This window comes from Cicer arietinum, chromosome 3, assembly GCF_000331145.2.
Source record: "Cicer arietinum cultivar CDC Frontier isolate Library 1 chromosome 3, Cicar.CDCFrontier_v2.0, whole genome shotgun sequence".
Lineage (NCBI taxonomy): Eukaryota > Viridiplantae > Streptophyta > Magnoliopsida > Fabales > Fabaceae > Cicer > Cicer arietinum.
Genome location: NC_021162.2, coordinates 54,697,514 through 54,702,929, shown reverse-complemented (window position 1 = coordinate 54,702,929; position 5,416 = coordinate 54,697,514). Strand labels below are relative to the sequence as shown.

The 5,416-nt window shown below is 29.6% G+C and overlaps 1 long non-coding RNA gene across 1 annotated transcript; it reads left to right on the top strand.

The window, feature by feature from the left end:
* The first annotated feature begins 3,434 nt into the window (after nt 1–3,434).
* LOC113785002 (uncharacterized) lies at nt 3,435–4,234 on the top strand. The gene is made up of 2 exons (XR_003471176.2): nt 3,435–3,521; nt 4,015–4,234. It is a non-coding gene; the product is annotated as an uncharacterized lncRNA (long non-coding RNA).
* Nucleotides 4,235–5,416: the final 1,182 nt, after the last annotated feature.

Here is a 5,416-nt window from a genome sequence, read left to right as displayed (position 1 = left end):
ACAGCGCTTTCGTGAGAAAGCGCTGTAAAATGTACAAGAAAAGCGCTGTAAAATGCAGACCCAAAATATGAAATTATGGGTGGGCATTTTACAACGCTTCTTTGAGAAAGCGCTGTAATATGCACACCCATATATGAAATTATGGGTGGGCATTTTACAGCGCTTTTTCGAGAAAGCGCTGTAATATGCACACCCATATATGAAATTATGGGTGGGCATATTACAGCACTTTTGTGAGAAAGCGCTGTAATATGCCCACTCGTATATGAGTTATGGGTGTGCATTTTAGAGCGCTTTTTTGAGAAAGCGCTGTAAAATGCACACCCATAACTCATATAATGGGGTGCATATTACAGCGCTTTTTGTGAAGAAGCGCTGTAAAATGTGTATAACAAGCGCGCGTTGTATTTACATGTTTTATAGCGCTTTTTTAAAAGCGTTGTTGTATCATTTACAGCGCTCGTTTCCACAGCGCTTATTTTTTTGAAAAAACGCTGTAAATGGCTTAAAAAAAGCGCTGTAAAATCCGTTTTTTCGCGTAGTGCAAGTATTTACGAACTATTACAATTAAAATGCATATTCTGCTTTCACATTCCTATTCATTTTTCTATGCTTATAAGTGAGCATACCAGTACCATATACTACATATGCAAGACTAGAACACGTAACACAGAACAAGTAAATAGATTTCATGATAGATATAAATTATTAAACACTAAAAGCTGCAAAACGATTCAATATCTCATTGCATGGTTATAGGCCTGTACATAGATATGTATGCATTTTGTGTGTTCAGATGTTATAGAAGTGGAATTCCACATAAGCCGCTATTCAAATGATATTTCAATATAATTTTAATTTTATATCAAGCAATCAAATCACAGTTCCATGAAATTTTTGCCTTCCAAGCAAATACTTCTTTGATTCATGTTCCAATGAAACAGCTCTAACTAGAATTGTCTATAATCATTGTTGTAACGATTGGGGGGGGAAACCTGCCAAGCTATGGTAAATAACAATTATCACTCATCCATTACTAGTAACCATAAGTGATTTGGACAATTCAAAGAGAAAGAAGAATGAAAATATAAAGAATAACACACTCTTCACATCACAGAAATGTGAAGTGAATTCCAACCGGACGATCATTTGAAGCATCTAAAAAATATCCTTTGTATACACATACATAGAGTGAGAGAGAGAGCAAAACTATAGCATCCAAATTAAAGCTATAGCAACGTAATTAAGAAATAAGAGCTGAAAAAATGTTAATTTAAAAGCAGTAGTAACTCACATCTTGAGCCATTTGGCTCACTATATTTGAGAAATTTGATGTTACTTTCTCAGCAGAAGCTTTATCTGAGAATATCACATAATCTAATGTTACTTTACACTTCAGAAATGGTAATTCACCCCGAACCTATAAACGCAACCAATAACAAAAAATCAGTCCGTTATCTCAAAAACGGAGAAATCATCATAACTTGAATACTCGCCCAAATTACAGAAATTTATAATAAAAACACAATATGAAAGTTGCAATACAAACTATCTATATAGACACTTCACAAAGATATTATCTCTCCACCAACAAAAAGAAGCGCCGAGAGGATCCTGAAATTTCTTCCCTTTGCACTATCCAAATAAATAAATTATCAAAAGGGAAATTAAAATACTGTGGGAACAACAATGATAGAAGAAACCAAAACTGAATAAATACTACCATAAATTTACTGCCCAACTATATTTATATTAAAAAACACACAGTATGCCAAGACTATATTTGTATAAAAAAACATTTATAAATAATAACTGCAAGACAAAATTAGACAAAATAAACTTACGATTGTAGCTCGTATTTGGCTTAAGAGACATTTAATAAAAAATTTAATATAGAAATGTTTTTTTTAGTTGGATATATATTCTAATAGCTAATCAATTGAAACATAATGTTGCTTTTGAACCTCATTCTAATATGAAAGGATGGATAAGAAATAAAAAATTAAAAATATACTCTAAGATCAAGTGATCAATTACACGAGTTAAAGGAATAAACATGATACTTCGTTGTACTAAAAACTATTCAATTGAAATAAGCTTAGCATGAGACTTTTTAGGATATAAAGAGATCAAACAATTTTGTATTTGTTGCATGCAAAGGTTGAATAAAAAATGGCTAACACTCTCAAGATTTTTTATGAACAAGAATGTCTGCTTTTGTTCAATTTCTTGCGCCCTGTTCTATCTAGTCTCATGACCAACTTCTAAAAAAATAGGATACAAGAAAAATTGAGTTGTCTAGTCTACTGTTTTTTTATCAAATCAAATGCATCATATGCAATTACATCAATGAAAAAAATGGTTGATTGGTTGTAAATTCCTTAAATATTCTAAATAGCATATAAACTGCAAGTAGAATAGGTTCATTTGGATTGATGTAAGCTTATTATGATTTGTACAATTGGTATTTATAGAATATACATAAGATTTTAAAGTGTAGTACCTACAATCCATTATTTGACCGACTCTAATTAAGTTCTCATTTCAAATTAATTGACTAATTCAAGTACGTTTTCTTCGAACTTGTGACTATCTATGAATATGCCTTTCCATTATTTACATTCTCTTATTTCTATATTGAAGCAGTTTTGAGCTTTCTTTCTCTAAGTAATGTTGGTCTCAAATGAAAATATCCTCGGTGTGCTGGTTGTAGTTCAAATTAACTTAGTCAATTTAAATATAATATCTAACTACTATATAAAGTTGATTCATTTGCAATAAAATGGATAAGTATCCTCAATAGCGGTCGAGAAAGATTTTATTATATCGAATTCAAATAATCTATATTAGAATCAATTTTAACTCGGTTGTAGATTGTATTTAGCTTAAAAGACATTTAAAAAATATTTTATCATAGAAATGTTTTCTTAGTTGAATATATATGTTCTAATAGCTATTTAATTGAAGCATAATGTTGGTTTTGAACCTCATTCGTATTTCCTATATGAAAGGATAGATGAGAAACAAAAATTTAAAGATATACTCTAAGGTCAAGTGATCAATTACACGAGTTAAAGCGACAAAATTAAATATATACTCTAAGGTCAAGTGATCAATTACACGAGTTAAAGGGACAAACATGGTCCTTAGTTGTACTATAAACTATTCAATTGAAATAAACATAGCATGAGGTTTTTCAAAATATAAAGTGATCAAACAATTTTGTATTTGTTGCATGCAAAGGTGGAGTAAAAATGGCTAAAACTCTTAAAGTTTTTTATACTATGATCCTTTTCGTGTTCCTATTTTTTGTTGTAGTCGATGTTGGTGGTATGTTCATTCTCATATTTTCATATTCTATAAAACTCTTAATCTTTTTAAATAATATCTTTTATTCTTATTTTATATATTACAGCTTTAAGATGTATGTCAGATATCGATTGTCTATATTTCGAGTGTACCCATAATGTTCGTGTATTTTGCTTTGATGGTAATTGCCAGTGCTAGTATTAACAGTTAAGGTAAAAAAAAAAACATTTATAAGTTATCTAACACCCTTTAATTATTTTTATTTTATATATATATATATATATATATATATATATATATATATATATATATAGACACAATGTTTGATATACCATCTAAGAATCTTAAAATTAATTTTAGAATTTATGAGAGGAGAGCGATTTATTAAGTTTACACTTTTAATTGTTATCTTGAGGATGTCATCGTACAACTATTGTTAGTGAGAGTGCACATTAAGAATTAATACAATCTAGAGGGGTGTTGCACTATGCATATGGCATATAGCATAACTTCACAATCAATGTTATCCTAAGTTAATTTTGGCTCGTAATGAATTTCAAATAATACAAGTTTTAGTATTGAAAGTTCATCCATCTATAACGATTCATGAACGTGCGTTATTCTATGTATGACTTATTCATTTTACGTGATGAAAGATAAACTCACATCTTCTTTATGTTTGCTCTATAATATATTTGTATGTAGGTTGTATTCAACACGATCATGACAAGCAATCAATGGAGTATTTCTTATGGAACTGAAGTACTAGAGACTTGTGCTTCACTTTATTTTAAGACATTTTTTTACTATTGTTGATTTTGTGGTATGGTTAGAGATATTTGGACTTCAATAGTATCTTTTGAATGAGTTACTCTATTTAATAATTATTTGTATTGTTTAAGCCTTAGTGTTTTCACTTGTTTTATTTTTTAATTTTCAAAGTTATGAGTTTTAATATTATTCTTATTATTTATAAAAAATATCATGTTTTTGAAATGTGAAAACTTAATATGTGTTTACGTTTTAGTTTTAATTACTATCTCCATTCATAATTATAAACTTTTATTTTCTTTTCTACAAATATTAAGAATACTATCTCCTCCTTATTTAAAAATTTTCATTTTGTTTTCTACCAATATTAAGAAAAATAAGTATTGATATAAGGTGTCAATTTTTTATGTTGATGTTTCTAAAATACCTTTTATAATTGTAATACTATATTGTAATAACCATATGCAATTACATCAATAAAAAAAATGGTTGATTGGTTGCGAATTCCTAAAATATTCTAAAAAGCGTTAATTTTGACAATTTATGTCGATAACTATTTAAGAATAATGAAAATAACGTAAGTAAATTTGAAGAGCAGACAAACTCCAAGTAAAATAGGTTTATTTTGGTTGGTGTACGTTTATTATGATTTGTAAATTGGTATTTATAGAGTATAAGTGTAAGACCCATAATTTTAAAGTACACTTTATGCATTTTTATGTATTTTGGGATTTTGGCTCGGATGCTTTTTAGCCAAAGTAATAACATTTTGGAGTTTATATGATCAAAAAGTTACCTTGATGTCGATTAGAATTACTCGTCGATAAATAAATTAAATTAACTGCGGTGAATCTTTTACGAAGAGTTTAATGCGTTACGGGTGAAATGGGAATTTAACAAATATCTAGATATTTTTATGTATATATGTTTGTTTGGAGAGAATAGAAAGAAAGGAAATTAGAAGGAAGGAAAAGGAAAAGAAAAGGTTATATAAAGGAAAGAAGGAAAAAGGAAGAAAGGAAAAACAAAGGAAAGAAAGAGAAAGGAAGGAAAATCAGATTTTCCATCTTCCTCCCCCTGCCTCGCGCACAGATTTCTCCTTCTCCTCCATTTTCGTTTTTCTTCGCTCCCTTTCTTCAAGATTAGAAACCCAAGGCCTGGTGAGTGATAGTATAAGGATTTCTCAACTCCACTCATCCTCTTTGATTCGAAAACGAAGAAAAACGGTATTAGAGATTCAAACACAAACCCCTCCGTTTCTTTTATATCTAAGCTTCGTTTCGCGAAGAGTTAGAAGGGAAAGTTGCTCACTACCACGCTACGGTGCTAGGGGACC